The 22,769-nt window shown below is 37.8% G+C and overlaps 1 pseudogene; it reads left to right on the top strand.

Moving 5' to 3' along the window:
• The first annotated feature begins 14,185 nt into the window (after positions 1–14,185).
• Positions 14,186–14,957, top strand: LOC129485157 (large ribosomal subunit protein uL30-like; annotated as a pseudogene).
• The last annotated feature ends 7,812 nt before the right edge of the window (positions 14,958–22,769 follow it).

Below are 22,769 nucleotides of genomic sequence, written 5' to 3'. Positions count from 1 at the left end.
ATACACAGCTACTTAGAAAACCCTGCAAGGGTCTAGCTGCACTTGCCCTCAGTGGGAGCACAGGCAAAGATGAACCCTGTATCAGCTTTCCCTACTTCTGTTTCATGCTTCTGACACCCTCTCCTCTTCTTTTATTTTCCTCGAAAATAAACTACCTACGTACAAGCCCCTGTCTTAGTGTATGCTTTCTAGCAGAAACCCTGACTAAGAAAACTGGGATCAAAACTGGCCCTGGAAAGCAGACCCCTGAGATGAAATTGGAACTGGTCAGATGGTAGTAAGTTGGGTGGTCGCAACTCCTTGCACGCAGTAGCCAATACTAAGCACTAAGATTCTTACAGGTGGTGAATCGGGATGAAGTCCAGGCAGAAAGTGAATGCAGCAGCCATGGCATAAATGGTGTGGGGCAAAGGTAATTTTAAGGATCGTGGAGTTGGCTACTTTTGTTAAGGCTCCTAAAGTTAGACTCCTACCTCAAGACAAGCTGTGAAAGTCAGAAAACATCCATGGAAGTATTAAAAGAAACCTTTATCTTTTAGGATAATGGAGGGAAGGTAGGTTTCAAATCATGCCCAGGAATGATGGTCAAGGAAGCAGAGCTGCGAAGGAGACTGAATGCAAAAGCTCATCAGCTAATGGGAAAGTACTGGACCGCTGAGATGAAATTGTTGGTGACCTCCAACAAACCTGAGATTCTTGAACTCCCAGAAGTCCCTGAACCCTACAGGTCAGTGGAAGCAACTTCCTTCCCACCGATGAGATGATGTTGTTGGTGACCTCCAACAAACCTGAGATTCTTGAACTCCCAGAAGGCCCTGAACCCTTCAGGTCAGTGGAAGCAACTTCCTTCCCACTAATAGAAGAGGAAGTGCCACTTGTCTAGACACCCTGAAAACATATTACCTGAGTCAGATGCATCGCTGCAAGATGTGTCTCCTTCTCTAGAGCCACTCCATTGCCTGCAGACAATGGGATTGAATCACAGTACAGTCTGTACAGGGAAATATAATGCTTGCTCTAAGAGAAAATAACAGATATAAATTAAAAGATGTGGCTAAATATGTACACACAGCAGAAAGAGAAAGAGGGTGACAATGAATCTTGATGAAGTCAAACAAGGAACTACTGAAATATGAATAGGCAACAATGTATTAACATGGGAAAACTCTTTCATGACTCAGAGTTTGCCTTGGCAAGGACACTTAGGGCCAGCCCCAATGTTTCTGAGATGGCTCCCTAAAGCTTGGACATAGTACTGGTCTACAACAAATGTCGTAGACATGAAAGAATTGCCTTAACAGAGTACTAAGGAACAACTCAGGAGTATGAGAATGTTAGAATCGATACAGTACACAAGATTGGAGAACCTGCCATCTGACCATCTTTTCTAGGAGTGCCTGAAGAATAAGCCCTTCACTAACACAATAAAGAATGCACAGGTAAAGACAGCTTGTCCATTTTGAGAAGGTTGATGATGACTGTCCTCTGTAACATGTCAAGGAACTAAGATCACTAGTATCAGTAGGAATCATATCTATAGCAGAAACTTGGTGGAAATCTTTAACTGACAGAAGTAAGATGCCTGTAATTACTACAGTGGGCATCAAGCCTCAAGTAGTACCTTCACCCACAAAGAGCTATCTATCAGGCCTAATAGACTGTGATATGTTTAGGGATTAAAAAGACGAGAAATCAGTTATTTGGCTTGCTTAGGAAAAAGTCAAGAATTGCTTAGAAGAATGTCAATGTCAGCTACCACTTTAGAAAGCTGTGACTTCTCATTCTATTTCCAAGTCTAAGCAACATCTTAGACTTAGAGCCCATTAATTGATGGGAAAGCAATATTTCTTTAAGGAAGGACCCTGCAATATCACCACAAGTATACAACATCACTATTGCCCCAATTCTTCCTCCAAAAGGCCTTTTAGCCATCTCCCAGAGAGAATATGCACCAGAAAAGGGAAATACCCAAACATTTTGAGAACTACTGTATACAATGTCTCATCTGACACTGATCCCCAGAAATACAAAAGGCCATCACATTGCCCAGTAGGACTAAGGACTTATAGATGCCAAAGGATAAATGAAATGACAATCCAAGAAGCTGTCATAGTGGGTCAAGTGGTCTGCAGACCCGTTCTGTGGTCTTTGCCCCAGTCTTCCAATGTATAGCTGGAATGGCTAGACAGGATTTGGCCAAAGCCTGACCTGTACAGTAAATAACCATTGAGAGAAAAAGGACCAACTGGAGGTCCCTAACATGGACCATTTTGTCGTCTGTATTCCGTCTGTTACAAGGTGTTGTTTTAGTTAAAGTGGTTAAAGGAAATAATGCTTCACATAGATATGTAAGTGGAAAAGGCAGTATTTTATAATGTTTCGGAGCATTGTGACTGTTGTTCTTTGATACTATGCCAACATTCAACAAATAGTGGCTTTTTAAGCATTAGTTGCAAAAGTGAAATCTGAAACCATATCAATGAACTTTGCAAAACTTAGTTACAAATCACTTTGCCTAGCATGTACTTTGAATAGATTGTTTTACCCATGCTTGATTTCATAACATCTTCCAAATACTGACACATTTCATTATACAATATCAAAAAAATCACTTTCATTAATATCACCACCAATCTCCTCAGAAAGGTCTTTAAGTATTGAGAAACTGTCAAGCTCAAAGCAGCAGTTAAACAGTTTCCAGAATTGTAATTGTTGTTTAACAGCTTGAATTTTGTCATTGGTTACAAAATGCGTCAGTTATTTCCTTAAGGTGACACACTCACTTCATTCCTTTTCAACAAAATGTCTGCCAAATACCAAAGGTGGAATAACTGTACTTTGTCAACCACCTATTTATTTGGGTAAAAATTATATTCCATGAAAAATGACTAGGTTAACTCAGTCTCACATGACTTTTTCCTTAAGATGATCTTAATGGTTTGGTATGTAGTGGAAGTACCTGATGCATACTTCCCATTTCATCACAAGCAATATTAAAAATATCCATTAAATATTAGCATAAGTAACACTTCATGAAAAATCACTATTTTTTTAAATAGTGAAAATTGAGACACTTTTACAGGAGTCAAAAACTAATACCAAAGGAGTAGAATGAACAAGACAGCCAAATAGAAGCCTGCAACGATCACCCTTCCCTCCACCCTAACAGGAACACCAAATTGGACAAATATCCACACAAGAAAGCACCTTCATAGAACCTAAAATCAGGTGAGCAATCACAGTACCTGGTTTTAAAATCATATCAAGGAAAAGGCACTGAAGGGGGTAGGAAAGACAATCTTGAATTGCCAGCACTTCCCTTCCTCCATCCCGCGGTGGCTGTATGGCGTGGAGAGAGAATCTGTGCACCTGCAGGAGAGAAAGCACAGTGATTGTGGGACTTTACATCGGAACTTAGTGCTTCCCTGTCACAGTGGAAAGCAACATGGGGCAGAATTCAGCCAGCAACCATGGAGGGGGCATTTAAACCAGCTCCAGCCAGAGGGAGAACATCAATCCCAACTGTCTGAACTTAAGTTTCAACTGGCCCCACCACCACAAGTTAAAGTGCTCTGGGGTTCTAAATAAACTTGAAATGCAGTCTAGGCCACAAAGACTACAATTCCTGGGCAAATCCTGGTACTGAACTAGGCTCAGGGCCAGTGGACTTGGAGTACCTGTGACAACCTAGTGAGACACCAAGGGCAGCCAAGGGAGTGCTTGTGTCCTGCCTCTGTCAACTCCAGACTATGCAGCTCACATCTCCAGGAGGAGAGGGAAGAGTAAAGAGATCTTTGTCTTGCAACTTGGATACCAGTTCAGCCACCATAAAATAAAATACCAAGCAGAGTCCTGAAGCCCCATCCATGCCGTAGCTCCTGGAAGGGGTTTCCAGATCCACCCTGGGTCAAAAGAGAACTCACTGCCCTGTCCTAGCAGAATTCACCACCTGCTCACTAAAGGGTCCTTGGCCCTTGAGTAATTATCAGTGGTAGTCAGGCAGCAGTTGCATAGGCCTTGGGCAAGACCCCATACTGTCTGGCTTCAGGTTTCACCCAGCAAATTCCCAGCTGTGATGGCCATGGGGAGAGAGTCCTTCTGCTTGAGGAAAAGAGAGAGGATAAAATGGACTTTGTCTTGCAACTTGGGTACCAGATAAGCCATTGTGAAATAAAGCACCGAACAGACTTCTAAATTCGCTGATTCCAAGCCTTAGCCCCTGGAGGGCTTTTCTAGACCTGCCCCCTGAGACAGAAGGAAATCCATTGCCCTGAGGGATAGAGACCAAATACTGGCAGGATTCATCACCTACCAACTAAAGAGCCCTTGAGCCTCGAATAAGTATCAGAGGTAGCCAGGAAACAGTTGACACAGGCTTTGAGCAAGACCCAGTATTGTGTTGTCTTCAGATGTGACCCAGCATAGTCCCAGTGGTGGTGTCCCTGGGAGTGCTCACGTCACCCCTCCCCAAAGTCCAAGGTAGCTCAGCACAGAGAGAGACTCTATTTGCTTGGGGGGAAGTAAGGGAGAAGCACAAGGGACTCTGCTGGGTGATCTAGGGAATTCTCCCAGTTCTTACACAAGACCACTAAGGTGACACCTCTATGAGTCTACAAGAGTCACAGTGTTTCTGGGCTTGGGGTTCCCCCATAATGCAGATATGCCTGTAGTGAGCAAAGACTTACACCACAATATTCAATTCCTTTTGAATACTTGGAAAGCCTTTTCAAGAAGGATAGGTACAAACATGCCCAGACTGCAAAGACTAGAATAAATACCTAACTCTTCAATGCCCAGATATCAACAAACTCCCAAAAGTATCAATGTCATCCAGGAAACCTGACCTCACCAAATAAACTAAATAAGGCACCAGTGACCAATTCCAGAGTGAGAGAAATCTGTAACCTTTCAGGCACAGAATTCAAAGTAGCTGTCTTCAGCTCAAAGAAACCCAAGATAACATGAAGAAGGAAATCAGAATCCAATCAAATACATTTACCAAAGAGACTGAAATAATTACAAAGAATCAAACAGAAATTTTGGACCTAAAAATTCAATTGACAGACTGAAGAATGTATCAGAGTCTCAACAGCAGAACTGGATACAGAAGGAACATAACTCAACACAATAAAAGCCACATATGACAGATGTACAGCTAGTATCATACTGAAGAGGGGAAACAGAAAGACTTCACTCTAAAATCTGAAACATGACAAGGGTGGCCACTTTCACCACTGTCATTCAACATAATACTGGAAGTCCTAACTAGAGCAATTAGACGAGAGTAAGAAATAAGGGACATTCAAATTGGAGAAGAAGGAGTCAAATTATCATTATTTGCAGGTGATGATCTTATATTTGGAAAAACCTAAAGACTCCACAAAAAAAAACCTGTTTGAACTGATAAAGAAATTCAGTAAAGCAGCAGGATACAAAATCAACATACGAAAATCAGTAGCATTTATATATGCCAGAAGTAAACAATCTGAAAAAGAAATCAAGAAAGTAATCCCATTTACAATAGCTACAAATAAAGTATCTAGGAATTATCTTAACCAAAGAGATTTAAAAAAAACTCTACAATGAAAACTATAAAACATTGATGCAAGATATTGAACAGGACACAAAAATATAGAAAGATATTCCTTGTTCATTGATTGGAAGAATAAACATTGTTAAAATATCTATAGTACCCAAAGCAATCTACAGATTCAGTGCAATCCGTATCAAAACACCAATTACATTTTTCACAGAAAAAGAAATAATCCTAAAATTTATATGGAACCACAAAAGAACGAGAATAGCCAAAGCTATCCTGAGCAAAAAGAACAAAACTGGAGGAATAGCATTGCCTAACTTCAAATTATACCACAGAGCTATAGTAACCAAAACAGCATGGCACTGGCATAAAAATAGACAAATGAAACAGAATACAGAACCCAGAAATAAATCCATACTTCTACCATGAACTCATATTTGAAAAGAATGCCAAGAACATATATTGGGAAAAGGATAGTCTCTTCACTAAATGGTGCTGGGAAAACTGGATATCCATATGCAGAAGAATGAAACTAGACCCCTATCTCTCACCATATACAAAAGTCAAATCCAAATGGATTAAAGACTCTAAGACCTCAAACTATGAAACTACTAAAAGAAAATATTGGCCGGGCGTGATGGCTCATACCTGTAATCCCAACACTTTGGAAGGCCGAGGTAGGTGGATCACCTGAGGTCAGGAGTTCAAGACCAGCCTGGCCAACATGATGAAACCCCATCTCTACTAAAAATACAAAATCAATTAACCAGTCTTGGTAGCATGTACCTGTAGTCTCAGCTACTCTGGAGGCTGAGGCAGAAGGACTGCTTGAACCCAGGAGGCAGAGGTTGCATTAAGCCGAGATCATGCCACTGCACTCCAGCCTGGTTGACAGAGCGAGACTCCATCTCCAATAATAATAATAACAATAATAATGAGGAAGTTCTCCATGCCATTGGTCTAGGCAAAAATTTCTTGAGTAATACCACATAAGCACAAGAAACCAAAGCAAATATGGACAAATGGGATCATATCAAGTTAAAAAGCTTCACACAGCAAAGGAAACAACAAACTGAAAAGACAATATACAGAATGGGAGAAAATATTTGCAAACTACCCATCAGACAAGGTATTAATAAGCAGAATAGATAAGGAGCTCAAACATCTTTATAGGAAAAAATCTAGTAATCTGATTTGAAAATGGGCAAAAAATTTGAATAGACATTTCTCAAAAGGAGACACACAAATGGCAGATACATGAAAAGGTACTCAACATCACTGATCATCAGAGAAATGCAATTCAAAACTACAATGAGATTTCCCCTCACCCTAGTTAAAATGGCTTTTATCCAAAAGAGGCAAAATTGAGTACTGGTGAGGATGTGGAGAAAAGGGAACCCTCATACACTGTTGGCAGGAATGCAAATTAGTACCACCACCATGGAGAACAGTATAGAGGGTTCCTCAAAAATTAAAAGTAGAACTGCAAGATGATTCAGCAATCCCACTGCTAGATAGATACCCAAAAGAAATCAGTATATTGATGAGATATCTGCATTCCTATGTTTATTGCAGCACGATTCACAATAACCAAGATTTGGAATCACCCTTAGCGTCCATCGACAGATGAATGGATAAAGAAAATGTGGTACATATACACAAGTTAGCAACGGAAAACAAATAAGACCCTACCATGTGCAAAACATGGATGGAACTGAGGACATTATGCTAAGTGAAATAATCCAGGCACAGAATGTCAAACTTCTCATGTTTTCACTTATTTGTGGGAGCTAAAAATTAAAACAATTGAACTCATGGATACAGAGAGAAGAATGATGGTTGCCAGGGAATGGGAAGGGTAGCTGGGGCTGGGGGGATAGAAAATTTAGATGGTTAATGGGTTTAAAAATATAGTTAGATACAATGAATAAGATCTAGTATTTGATAGCATGCCAGGGTGACTACAGTCAGCAATAATATTTTGCCCATTTTAGAATAACTGAGGAAGTACAATTGTAATATTCAAAACACAAAACAAATAATGGATGTTTGAGGTGATGGATATCCCCATTTTCCCTGATGTGATTATTATGTGTTGTATGCCTGTATCAAAATATCTCATGTGCCCCATAAATACATCTACCTACTATGTACTCATGAAAATTAAATATAAAAATTTTTAAATGAATACATTTGCTATTTCATCAGGACATTCTTAAGTAAAACTTTTTTAACTCTGAGTACCTGATGTTGATAACATAATGACCCCAACTATAGGTTGGTACCACTGTTTTGATTTGTGCAAAGGCACCAGCCACTTTGCCTACCATTGACTTTTGCACCACTGGTGCAACTATCAAGAGTGAAAGGATCAAATAACATCTCATATTATGAAAGGATCAAATAACATCTCATATTATAACTATCAAGAGTGAAAGGATCAAATAACATCTCATATCATAACTATCATGAGTGAAAGGATCAAATAACATCTCATAGTATGGGCCTTGTGGACCATGCAGAAGGGTCTTGAAGACCCCTAGGGATCTACAAACACCACTCTGAAAATCACTGCCTTAAAGGCAGTGAAAGCTAAGGCAGTGGGTAGATATGAAAAATTGGCGAGACCCAAAATATGATCTTTATGAAAGTTCCACACCGAATAATGATCAGAAGTTGCATCGACACTTTTCAAGAATCCCAAGTAGGCAAGCAAAGAAGAACTAGTTCCCAGGATTTCTTTCCCTGCAGAATGGATACAGCCACAAAGCCTGGTTGACAGAGAGGGAAAAGGTGCCTTGAGAGGAAGCCATCGCAGCTATTTTTTCAGGTAATCTTTAACTCAGATAATCAGAGGCCCTGGGAAAATCACATATACCATCTCCTCCCAATATTTTCCCATGCCCTTCAGGGCAATGTGCAGTTGTATAAATAGACTTTCAAGAACAACTGAAACGTCACAAAGTTCCCAAACACTGATATGCACAATAAAATCTAGCATGGTTCTACTAAGGGGTGTCTTCCCCAACAGGCTTGTGATTCCCTTAGCAAGGAAATGTATCATCTGACTTCCTAAAGTGCTCCCATGCTCCCCAGCACAGTGCTGGTCCTGTAACAAGCCTTAGATAAATACTTGATTCACTGATTTGATATAATAAGAAGCCAAATTAATGTGTGCATGGAGTGATGGAGGCGAGTGTAACTGAGCAAGAATGCTGCAGGCAGAGATATTTTATGTGAACTCCCACAAACTAAGATGCTCACTAATGATAAAGTTATTTTAACTCCATTCTCTCAATGTTTTTTATTTACAGGTTGAATATTATTCTCTTGAAGAATATGTATCATCATTGGTACGCCATACAGTTTGTCCTGTTCTGTAAACCATGCTCTAGCTGTGCATTCTCTGCTCAACCTCACTGGGACCTTGCAACCCACCTGAGCTCCAGGGCAGTGCAGGCAGGAAGGGGCTCTCAGCTTCCCTCTTGCATGGCAGGCAAAGGCAGAGAGTTCAGAAGCTGCTGGAAGGACTGCGGAGAAGGAACACGCGCACAAGTCTAATGCCTATCTGGTTCTACTATAAGGACTTGAAATCTATTCCCTAAGCATGAAGTGCTTCAGGAGCCTCTCTCAAAGCACCATTTTGCTGCTGTGATATCTAAGACTCATTTCAAACTTGAGATACATTCAGCAGTTTAATTTAGAAGACTGTGTGATGGCATTAAACACACTGCTCAGACTTTGGTGCCAGATGAAAGTCAGACAGTTCATCTAAGCCTCTTGCCTCTGCAGCTCCCCCATGATAGGTTTCTATGACCTGAAGAAACCAAACAGCATTCCATTTAGCCTCTGTACAAGCCATCTAGACAAAGGACAAAAAGATCAGCTTTTCACTGGAGATACGTATTATATACAAACGTCTATGTACCATACATACATATATAATATCCTCGGATATTTTGTTTGTTTGCTTCACTTTTGGAAAATAAACTACCATTTTAGGCCTCCTCACTGACAAAACCAATTCTTTTAGAGGTAGAGTTTTAGGTGCAATGGAAGTACCCTCTGCCTTCTGAAATTCCCTCTGCTCAGCTGCTCATAGGTGAATGAAAGCTCTTTAGCCAAAGCAAATATTTTATTTAGAAAAATATATGTCTTAAAATATAGAATTGAGGCAGTGACTTGTACACTCCTTGATATGAAAGTGTAAATGGTTCCTATAACAAATTGCTCATTTGGGGGAGGACTGGGCTCTCCAGGGCACTGGGCGCCATCCCACATTGTGGAGGAGGACGAAATGGCATGAAGGGCACAAAGGAGCTCTAAAAAAAGAAAAGATCAGGCCAGGTGCCGTGGCTCATGCCTGTAATCCCAGCACTTTGGAAGGCCCAGGCAGGCAGATCACTCGAGGTCAGGAGTTCGTAACCAGCCTGGCGAACATGGCGAAACCCCGTCTCTAATAAAAATACAAAAATTAGCAGGGTGTGGTGGGACGTGCCTGTCATCCCAGCTATTCGGGAGGCTGAGGCAGGAGAATCACTTGAATCCAGGAGACGGAGGTTGCAGTGAGCCAAGATCATGCCATTGCAATCCAGCATGAGCAACAAGAGCAAAACTCCATCTCAAAAAATATAAATAAAATAAAATAATAATAATAAAGGAAAGATCAGAGCTGCTGAACACCAGCAGCACAAATTTCACAATTTTGTCTATTTTGGAAAACAGAAATTTCATGAAATGGACAGCACTACACAATCCTGTCTTTTAAAATAATTTTCTTGAAGTATGTTTGCCTTGTACTAATTGCTAATTAAATAGAACTGTCCAAGTACGACAGTTACATAATTTCTTCTCATGTTCAGTTTTCAGAAAAGTATATTTTAACGACTGACATTTTTTTATTTCTATAAGCAAATGGAATATTTAGACATCGGTCACTTTTCTCCAGTATGTTCTGTAGATGAACTGAAAAACCCTAATTCACTGGTACTGCCACCAGAAAATCCATCCTTTTTTTTCCTTGTTTGCATTGAGAAACCAGGATTACTTCTCTCCCTTCTGCCCATTTTTCCCAACAAATCACTGTCCCTGTTATTATAAATACTCACTGCTAAGGGCCAGAAGCCACTGAGAACAAAACACATAATAACAACAGTATATAAAATTGCCGTGGAGCCTCTGGGTTTTTTGCTGCAATAGACATCTCAGTTGCAGACGTCAGATGCACTTCACGAAGTTGGTTGCAAAATCTTGGCCCAAATCAAGGATGTTATTGTTTCCTTTCCCTAACTCTTCATCCTCTCTCTGCTTCTCTCTCTTCCCACGTCTCAGTAAGCCCGCCTGTGTCTCTGTTTGTCTGTGTCTCTTTTAGGCTATGTGACTCATCTGCAAACTCTTGGCCCAGTGAGTTGAAAATTGTTATCCCATAGTGTCTGAAATTGATTTCTCCTGTCTCAATAGTGCCTCTAGAGTTTGGAGAACAGCTCCAAAAGGATACAGTAATATACAAAAACATAAGTGAGCACAGACCTATTCTAAATAAGTTCTTTTTTATTTATAATACATATGTAAGAGAGTGTATATATTTAAAGGAATGGAATGTATTTGCATTAAATCAGAATCTTATGGCCCACCAAGATATAAAATCAAGAAAGAGCTATCACAAAGTCTGCCTTTCCAACAAGACTCCATGTTGTCCCCTCTGTTCTCATCATGGATCTACCCAGATCCCACCATCCCATCTGCACAGCCTGGGTTGGGGCACCTTGACACCCCTGACCTGCCTTTCACTAACCAGTGGCCCAGCCCACTACAAGTGAATCATCCTTCCGTAACTGCAATGTAAAATTTTTTAAAGAATGACCATTTTACAAATCATCATAGGATTATTCCATTTTGAAGAATAATTCTGGTAATATGTCAAAACGACTTATTTTCTATGATATTTCAAATTTTCTCACAATTTTCCCCTTTAAGCTTTTTCTTACTTCCATATTTTTAGCTCTTAATTCTTCCTTATCCTTAATCTCATCTAGAATAACAGTTTCAGGCTGTCATCCCGTTGGGTTTTGTCATTTTGCCTAAAATTTTTACTGCTTCTTTACCGACGTTTTTTAGAATTTGGTTTTAGCCTTTATTTTCAATTTGATTTCTCTTATCTCAAATTTTAAATTTTAGCTGTAATGTTTAACATTCTTATTAGACCTCAACTCTCCTACTTTACAAGAATGGAAGCATTAATTAAATACTCTCATGTATTTAGCTTTTCTTAATATTTTATGTTCTTACAAATGCTTATTTCCCCAATTGTTTCTCTTCTCCCATCCTTTTCAGTATCTTTTTTATAATATTTGTTGAGAACATTGTCCATTTGTGCTGAAATTCCTTAATGAGTTTAAGTCATCAAAAAATAGGGGCAGATAAATATTTTGCTCCTAGAATTGTCCTTACGATTACTTCACTGGCTTTTCCAAACAGTTCTCCTGGAGGTAAGTACTTCATAATGATGGATATGAAAAAACAAACTTAAGATACTTAACCTATAGGTTAACCCTTAGAATATAAAATTTTTCCAGGTATGCTTTTCTTCTTAAAAACTTCCTATCATCTAAGCCTTATATGGAAAGATACAAATTTTGACACTTACCATCTCTGTCCCCATACACTATACTGTACCATGAGCCTGGGTGTTTTGGAAATTCAAAGCTAAGGCAAGCCTCTCCATGCACTGTCCTGGGTTGGAAATCCTAAGCAAGCAGGTGGCGATGGGCCTTCTGATGGTTACTTATGATTCATAATATGGTAGAGGAACCACAGACATCTACTTACACTTGAATGCTCAACACATTTTCTGGGTTGTGTTAATTCCCTTCTCAAAGGAGTCATCCAAGAATCTCCTCAGTGTTATAATCCATTGACTTCTTTCTCTCATTGAAAGAGTTAAGACAAAGCTTGCAATGAGAATTTTATCCAAATTCTTCTAGCGGTGGGATGTCCTATTTTTTCAGAAATTATATTGAAGGATTTCAGGCTACAAAAATACATCAGAACCTAAAGAGAGGGTAGAAACGTTTTACTCTAGGCAATGCTTTTTGGTTCTAAGAAAATCTAAGATGACAACTAGATGGAGATGCTCTTCCAAAAGGACAATTAGATATTCTTCTGGGAAAAAATAGAATTTCTAAAAGACAATTTAAACAGCCCATCAGGGTATAGACAAGAATCAAATTGCTCCTGATTTTCTGTACTATGTATCACTCCTGTTAAACTCTAGTATGTGGTAATATCTTATTATGAGGTTAATTTGAATTTGGGTAATTAGCAATGGCGTTGAACATCTCTTTATGTGTTTGTTGGCCATTTGTGTATGTTCTTTGATGAAGTGTGTTCAAATCTTTTGCCCATTTTTAATTGAGATTTTTTCCTCTTATTATTGAGCTATAAGGGTTTTTAATATATTCTTAATACAAGTGATTTATTAAATACATATTTTGAAAATATATTTTCTAATCTTTGGCCTTTTTATTTTCTTAAAAACCCAGAGAGGCTGTCTATGTGTTTTTGCTGAGATTATGCAGCAAGCCAGCTTGATTCTACTTCTAGCATTATTTCCACTATGCAGCAGCACTGAGGGCAGTTTTCTCTGCAGAAACTTTACTGACAATTCAGGAAACATACCATAGATCAGGAGCTAATGGACAGGGAGCAGACTGGGGACAGGAATCTGTAATAACTCTGTTGCTTCTTAAGAAGGAATTCTTTGGCAATTTGCTATGTGAGGAGACTTCCAGGCTCAAGTGTTAATTGTAATCCCTTTGTTTTTAAAATAGTTGATCATAGAATAAATAAATCTTACTTTCTCTTTTTTTTAAAAAAACGCCTCAATATACTAAAATATTCACTCTATATATAAACAAATGTAAGCTTTAATAGAGTGTCAAAAATGGCTTTGCAAAAATGTCAATGGGCCAGTTGCTATGAATAGTAGTTTATACATAAGCACAGAATGTTGCTGTATTATTAGAACCCCAGTCATTCAAGACCATGACCAATGGCCTCAGAGTTATTCTCATCTCCATAGAAACACACATTTTACCACAGCATCCCTAATTCGTGAAGAATATTGATATATTTGTGCCGATTTAGTCACGTTCTTCCACCTAATCTCCTGAAGTAACTGATTGGGTGTCTTGGAAATTTAAATCTAATTTAAATTAGAAGGAGATGCAAAGTGACCCAGACTTGGATTTAACCAAACCCTTTTGTCTAATGCATCTAACTAACTTATGTAATTGTTCTCCCTAACAACAAAACTGTTTAAAATGTTTCCTAATGATCTGAAAGAACTGTTGTTTATACACACAGCAACTAATTTATTTTAAGACAGTTTCAAAATCATTGAGAGAAACCATATTTCCTAAATAATTCACTTTAAAGAAAATGGCAATTTATTATTTACCAAGAGATTGTTATATTGCAAAGAGAAAAGATTTCAGAACACACGCACAAGTCTCTCCTCAACTGAGACAAATGTGTATCCTTTCTATTTTGTAGATGCAAGCTTCTTTCTGAGTTCCTATAATGCTCCCTAATGTGAAAATTTCTTTAAAAACCGGAAAATAGAACTTCCTCTTTTTTCGACTGGAACCATGGAGGGTGTAGAAGAGAAGAAGAGGGAGGTTTCTGCTGTGACAGAAACCCTTAAGAAAAAGCGAAGGAATTTCACAGAGCTGAAGATCAAGCGCCTGAGAAAGAAGTTTGCCCAAAAGATGCTTCGAAAGGCAAGGAGGAAGCTTATCTATGAAAAAGGGAAGCACTATTACAAGGAATATAGGCAGATTTACAGAACTGAAATTCGAATGGCGAGGATGGCAAGAAAAGCCGGCAACTTCTATGTACCTGCAGAACCCAAATTGGCCTTTGTCATCAAGATCAGAGGTACCAATGATGTGAGCCCAAAGGTCCAAAAGGTGTTGCAGATTCTTCGCCTTCGTCAAATCTTCAGTGGAACCTGTGTGAAGATCAACAAGGCTTCAATTAACATGCTGAGGATTGTAGAGCCATTGATTGCATGGGGGAACCCAAATCTAAAGTCAGTAAATGAACTAATCTACACGGCTGGTTAGGGCAAAATCAATAAGAAGAAAATTGCTTTGACAGATCATGCTTTGATTGCTTGATCTTTGGTAAATATGGCATCATCTGCTGGAGGATCTGATTCATGAGATCTATACTGTTGGAAAATGCTTCAAAGAAGCAAATAACTTCCTGTGGCCCTTCAAATTATCTTCTCCTTGAGGCAGAATAAACAAAACAGCCATCCATTTTGCAGAAGGAGGAGATGCTGGCAAGAGGGAGGACCAGATCAACAGGCTTATTAGAAGAATGAACTAAGGTGTCTACCGTGATTATTTTTCTAAGCTGGTTGTACCTGCTTTCAAACTGAAAAACAATAACAAAAAAAAACTGAAAATAACTACACCTGGAGAAGTTTCCCTAACCCAAGAATGAACCAAGGACTTCTCTGAATTGTGGGCTTGGATTCTTGGCTAGTCATGTCCTTTCATCCATGCTATAAGCATGGTCCCAGCTACCTAGATACAGAGGATAGTCTATCCCAGTTTTTAAAAGGGCAACTCCTTACTTACTTTACCCCAGATTTGCAGACTCATTAATTTATTACACAATCAAAAATGTAAGCTACATTTCTGCCGGATATCTTTCTGGCACACTGGGCCTTCTTAGGCCTATGGGTCATTAGATCGACTTGCAGACTTTGGACATGATGAATCCTCAGATTACCAAAGTTGTACTCATTTTTTATGTATCAGTTTTTGTAAAAGTCTAAGTTACATATGACTATAGTTTAAGGTTAAATATTCCATTAATGTTGTTAAATAAAATAGCAATTTTCATGACCACTTCTTCTTGTCGAATTTTCTCTCTACAAGCAGCCACATTCAATTCTATTAAAGCCGATATTTTAAGAAATTTCTTTGATGTTATTAAGTAACATGTTTGCTAATTCTTGATCAGTCAGTTTTTGTTTTGTGAAAAGAATACCCATTATGGCAGATGAAGATGAAGCTTCATTTCTTCCCTTATCCCTCTACATTTCCTCTTTCTCATCCCCTATCCTCCTGTAGAGTTATACCATAATTTCAACTGATTGATATTCAATATTTACAATAGTAACACTATTCTCAAATGAGATATGCAGCAAACCGATTGCTTTCATTTACCGTACAACTCTCTGTCCTGCAGTTAATCGTTGTATAATTGTTTAATTTTCTATTAAATTAGCACTAATTTAACCCCAAACTTTCTCCCAATCCTGTATCTTCCCTCAGGAAATAGAGATACATAAAGCGATATCTCATTTTCGTCTTCTTGAAGAAACAGCTCCTGGAGCCCTTTGAAGAGTGCTCACATGAACCTGTTGCTTGCTATGCCTTTATCCCTCCTGGACATTCCTTTCTTCTCTCCTCTATCAGAAATAACATAGGAAAGTATTGATTTTCCTATTCTTTTTCATCCCATACCTTTCTCATTCTTAGGTTACTTATTTTAATAGAGAATATTAGCCAATATTTCCCTAAGATTGGATGCATTCAGGATAAATTTTTTGAGAACCTACAAACCTAAGAATATCTTTATATTTTTGCATACTTGGTTGATAATTGTCTTGCTCATAGAATTATAGATGGAAAATGAGTTTTCCTTCAGAATTTTGTGTTCTAGCTTCTAGGATCATAGAGAACCCACATGATTCATGATTCTTTCTTTGTGGTTTTTATTTCCTCTAGAATAGCACTGTTCAATTGAAATACAAGGTAACCTACAAATGTTAACCACATGCAATTTTATTTAGTAGCACGTTTTAAAATATTAAAAAGAAACAGGTGAAATTAATTTTAGTATTTTATTTAACCAAATATATCTGGATGTTATCATTAAGAAGTGATCAATATGAATCATTGTAAGAAAGTATTTTACGAGCTTTTAAAATCTAGGTCTTCAAAATATAATGTGTATTTAACGTGTATATAATGTGTATTTCACACTTAGAGCATGTTTGTTTGGACTAGCTGCATATCAAAAGCTCCATTGTCACATGTGGTTTGCGGCAACTTTATTGGACAGTGATACTCAAGAAAGATATAGGTATTTTCTTTACTGCTAGTCTTCTAATAATTTCCCTTGATGAGGGCTGAATTTTGCCTATTTTTCTAGGCATTCAGTGAGACCATCTGCCTGACAACTCATTAGTATCAGTTCTAGGAAAATTCTTTAAATTATTGCCTTGATAACTCTCATCTTTCTCCATTTCTATTTACTGTTTCTGAAACTTGCTACTCAACAGATAAGACACCAACTGTGCTTGCTGATCCTCTAATTTATTTCTCCCATTTTTCGATTTATTTTTCTTAGTTCTGCTTTCCAAATTTTTTATTTTCTAATACTTCCAGTAGAATTTTAGTTATATTTTTAACTTCAAACAGGTATTTGTGTCCTGCATGTCCATGTTTAACTGCACCTGTTCTTGTTTCATGATTACAATATCTCCTTGTAGCTGAGCATATTTGTGACGATATTTTAAAAATCTTTTCCTCCTTATAGTTTCTGTTTCCTCCAAACTTCTTTTTTTCTCCTCTTCATTTAATTAGTCTCTGATTTTTTATGTAAGAGGCTTTCCTCAGCTATCTGGCAACTCTGAGTTTTCTGTTCTTATTTGTAAGTGGGAAACTAATGAGTTGATTCACTGAGTATATGAGTTAAGCCTCTCAAGGATTCATTTTATCATAAGGTGAACTGACTGTGCCATTTCATTGAAAAACCAGTGATGTTAATATTTTTAGAGCTTTGCTCTTCCACTGATCAGACTTTCCAGAGAAAGTTCTTCCATTCTCCTGTTCTAAGGATAGCAGACTGGTTATTTGATGCTAGGAGCCTAGTAAGAGACGAGGAAAAGAAAGCATCAGCATCATATATGCCTGTGTACACTTAATCGAACTGCTGCCAGTACAGAATCTCCATTTTCAACCGTAACTGAAGGACCCTTTTTCAAAAACCCTCTATGTTACCCACTGAAGAAAATAAACCTCTAGTATTCTGCCAGGGATAGGGGAAGCTGCATCATTTCTTCACTCTTTAGAGGCTCTTTTACTGTGCTGCATTTTGGCATGGTGCCACAAACATATGCAGAGGAATGCTGTATGAAAGAGCTCTATTAAAAGGCCATTGTGAGTTCCACTTTCACTCATGTATTAATATTACACTCTTTAGGAAATTTTCAGGCACGCTCTTGTGTTAAGAGTTTGGAATTTGGAAAACTAATTTGGGCCAGAATAGTTTTCAAAGATTTTTCTTCATGAAAGTACATGTCTCCTGCATCCTTTGTCTAGCCACTGATAGAAACATCTACCCAACTACAACTACTTGGTGTGAAGTCTTTGGATGTAAGTCCAAACTTGTTATCAGGTTCAGCATTCACAAAGCTGCCACCCTCTCCCACCCGTCGCAACACCTACCTACTTTTGAAGTATGCAGTTAGGATATACTGCCACCAGGTGGTAGATTTTGGTATCATTCCCAATGTCTCAACTCTAAATTGCATGTTTTGAAGGAAATTCAAGGTTTATCCAATTAATGTTTCTACTAGCGCTATTTATGAAAACGTTTCAACGAAAAGCCTAAACATTTAAATATGTCCTAGTAAAAAAATTCACATCGATTGTTTTTCTTTGAAAAATAATTTCTAACGGAAACATATTCTTCTCACTAGTCTTTGTTATTAAAAACAACTTAATCTAATCCTGTTCTACTTCCATTATTAGCAGTATTTTATATAACACTTGTTCTAACATTTTTTGAATCTTAAATTTCAAATCGATTGGTTTTAAATATTTACATATTTAAATATTACATATTTTTCCAAGTACTTATGCTCCACAAGCATGAAAGATTATGAAATATATCTCCACTTCCCCTAATATTTAGTTTATGCTATCTACTGAGCTCCTCCAACGTATCAGTGATATCTAAAAGATTTTTCCTATACCTCATTAAAGCAAGAGACCATGCCAGGAGCCAAAATCTAGATGAGCCAAAAGCCATTATTAGAATAAATAATTCTGCTCAATAAAAATGAGCAAACTATTGATACACACTACTTAGCCATTGTACATCCTTTATGCTGTGTGGAAAAAAGAAAAGCCTCGCCCAAATGATCATATACTGTGTGATTCTATTACATAACATTCCTGAACTGACAAAATTATAGAGATGAAAAACAATTAGTAGTCATCAGGGGTTAGGGATGGTGGGGGAAGAGAAGCAGGTGTGACTAAAGGAACAGCAAGAGGGAGATCTTTGTGGTGATGGAATAGTTCTGTATTTTGACTGTGGTGGAGGTTCCATGAATACACACACGTGATGAAATGACACAGAACTACACGTGCACATTGGTATAGTTTGGATAAGTCTCCAAATCTCACACTGAAACGTGATCCCCAGTGTTGGAGGTAGATACTAGTGGGATGTGTTTGCCTCGTGGAGGTAGATTCCTCATGAATGGGTGGCTGCCATCCCCATGGTAATGAGTGAGTTCTCGCTCTATTAACTATCTGATTGTTCATAACAGCCTGAGAAATCCTGTCTAGAGCAATCAGGCAAGAGAAAGAAATAAAAGGCATCCAAGTAAGAAAAGAGGAAGTCAAACTATCTCACTTAACTGACAATAAGTTTTTTTTACCTAGAAAACCCTAAAGACTCTGCCAAAAGGCTCCTGGAACTAATAAATTACTTCAGTAAAGTTTCAGGGCACAAAATCAATGTACAAAAGTCAATAGCATGTCTACACACCAGTAACATTCAAGCTGAGAGCCAAATCAATAATGCAATCCCATTTACCACAGCTAAAGCATAACAATAATAATAACATACCTAGAAATACATATAGCCAAGGAAGTGAAAGATCTCTACAAGGAGAATTACAAAACACTGCTAAAAGAAATCATAGATGACACAAACAAATAGAAAAACATTCCATGCTCATGGATTGGAAGAGTCAATATAATTTAAAATGCTTGGCTATACTGTCCTAAGCAAACTACAGATTCAACACTATTCCTATCAAGCTACCAAGGTCATTTTTCACAGAACTGGAAAAAAAACTATTCTGAAATTCATATGGAACCAAAAGAGCATGAATAGCCAAAGCAAATCTAACCAAAAAGAACAAAGCCAGAGGAATCACATTACCTAACTTCAAACTATCCTCTACGGCTACAATAACCAAAGCAGCATGGAATTGGTACAAAAACAGACATATAGCCCAATGAAACAGTTTAGAGAACCCAGAAATAAAGCCACACACCTACAGTCATCTGATCTTCAACAAAGCTGACAAAAATAAGCAATGGGGAAAGGACTCCCTATCCAATACATCGTGCTGTGAGTGCTGGCTATCCATCTGCAAAAAAATGAAACTGAACCTCTACCTTTTACCATATACAAAAACTGACTCAAAATGGATTCAAGATTTAAATGTAAGACCTCAAACTTTAAGAATACTAAAAGAAAACCCAGGAAACACCATTCTGGATGTCGACCTTGGTAAAGAATTTGATTAAGTCCTCAAAAGCAATAGCAACAAAAACAAAAATTGACAAATAGAACCTAATTAAACTAAAGACCTTTTGCACAGCAAAAGAAACTATCAACAGAGTTAACAGACAACCTACAGAACGGAAAATATTTGCAAATTATGCATCTGACAAAGGTCTAATATCCAGAATCTATAAGGAACTTAAACTGGAACTTAAACTAATCATCAACAACAAAACATTAAAAAGTGGGCAAAAGACATAAACAGATACTTCTCAAAAGAATATATACAAGCAACCAACAAACATATGAAAAAATGTTCCACATTAATGATCATCAGAGAAACATAAAATCACAATGAGACACTAGGTCATACCAGCCAGAACGGCAATTATTAAAAAGTCAAAAAACAGCAGCTGGCAAGGCTGCAGAGAAAAGGGAACTCTTGTACACTGTTGGTTGAATGTGAATTAGTTCAGGCACTGTGGAAAGCAGTTTGGAGATTTCTCAAAGAACATACAACAGAACTACCATTCGGCCCAGCAATATCATCACTGGGTAAATATCCAAAAGAAAATAAATGGTTTTACCAAAAAGACACACGCATTTGTACGTTGTCACAGCACAATTCACAATAATAACAACATAGAATCAACCTAGTGTCTATCAGTGGTGGACTGGATTAAAAAAAAATGTGGTACATATACACCATGAAATATAACACAGCCATAAAAAAGAATAGAATCATGTCCTTTGCAGCAACATGGATGCAGCTGGAGGCCATTATCCTAAACATATTAATAATGCAGAACAGAAAACCAAATACCACACGTTATCACTTTAAAGTGGGAGTTCAATGTTGGGCACTACTCATGGACATAAAGATGGCAACAATAGATACTAGGGACTACTAGTGGAGGGTGAGAGGAAAGGAAGACAAGGGTTGAAAAATCATTTATTGGGTACTCAGTACCTGGGTGATGGGATCCGTCGTACCCCAAACCTTGGCATTACACAATATACCTTGTAAAAAAACCTGCACATGTACTCCTTGAATCTAAAATAAAAGTTGAAATTCTTTTTTAAAAAGAGTCTGTCATCTTTTCTCTCTCGTTCTCTTTACCATGTGACACACCAGGTTCCCTTCACCCTCTGCTATGAGTGTAAACTTTCTGAGGCCCTCACCAGAAGCAGGTACTGGCACCATGTTTCTTGTATAGCCTGCAGAACCATAAGCCAAATAAAACTATTTTCCTTATAAGTATACCCAGCCTCAGGTATTCCTTTATAGTAACACAAAACAGACTGATACGCATTGTACCAACCTCCGTTTCCTATTATAGTTTTGATACTGTACTATAATTATATAAGATGGAACCATTAGGGGAAACTGAATGAAAAATACAAGGACCACTCTAGTATCTTTGTAATGGCCTGTAATAAAACTCCAAGACTCTAGGTGGAAATAAATACTTTTTTCTCACCACATCATATTCTCATTACCATGGTACAATTCATTTATATAATTTGAGAATCTATGACCATAATCTCTATACAGATATTCCTTGTCTTATGATAGGATTACAGCCCAATAAACTCATCTTAAGTGAAAAATATAAGTTGCAAATGCATTTAATACGCCTAACAAAGTGAACATCCTAACTCAGCCTCACCTACCTTACACGTGCTCAGAACACTTACACTAATCTACAATTGGGAAAAAATCACTTAACACAGAGACTATTCTATAATAAAGTTATTATTTAAAAATTTGAATTTCTGGGTACAGTGGCTCATGCCTGTAATCCCAGAACTTTGGGAGGACAAGGCAGGTGAATTACATGAGGTCAGGAGTTCGAGACTAGTCTGGCCAACATGGTGAAACCTCTTCTCTACTAACAATACAAAAATTAGCCAGTTGTGGTATCCCATGCCTGTAGTCCCAGCTACTGGGGAGGCTGAGGCATGAAAATTGCTTGAACCCGCAAGGGGGAGGTTGCGGTGAGCTGAGATCGTGCCACCGCACTCCAGCCTGGGTGACAGAGCGAAACTCCATCTCAAAAAAAAAAAAAAAATTTTTTTTTTGAATCAAAATACAAAGCACAGTTTCTCAAAATGAATGCTATTTTCACACCATCATAAATCAAAAAATCACAGGTCATAATATCATAAATTGGGGACTATCTTATTCAAATTGCATTTGAAATTTAGTTTGGGTCTAACTTCTAAATTTGTGGCTCTTTTTAGATTTGTTTTCTTCTTGCAGAAATAACATGCTTTTTTTAATGCTATTAAACTTGAATATCTGTACTCAATAATATGGCATCTTACAATTTTGTTTTTTTCCCTTTATTACTTGTCATATGGTTTTATTACTTCTTGAAAGATGGTTTTTCTTAGTTATTATTTTGGATTGCAGAATTAAAATGGTGGCAGCAGTCGTTCAGAATAACAACAACATTTTATGGAGAAGTTTGGAATCTTTATTCCATGAAGAAAAGTAATTCTGAAGTTTTAATGAAAAATCTATTAATTATTGCAATTTGTTGTTGTTTGAACCTGCACCACTGGAAAACAATGCATGCTATTCTTCCAAATCACATTTTAATGACTAACAACTTGA

This window comes from Symphalangus syndactylus, chromosome 6, assembly GCF_028878055.3.
Source record: "Symphalangus syndactylus isolate Jambi chromosome 6, NHGRI_mSymSyn1-v2.1_pri, whole genome shotgun sequence".
Classification (NCBI taxonomy): domain Eukaryota; kingdom Metazoa; phylum Chordata; class Mammalia; order Primates; family Hylobatidae; genus Symphalangus; species Symphalangus syndactylus.
The sequence above is the reverse complement of the archived record's forward strand: the minus strand, read 5'-3'. Positions and strand labels throughout refer to the sequence as shown.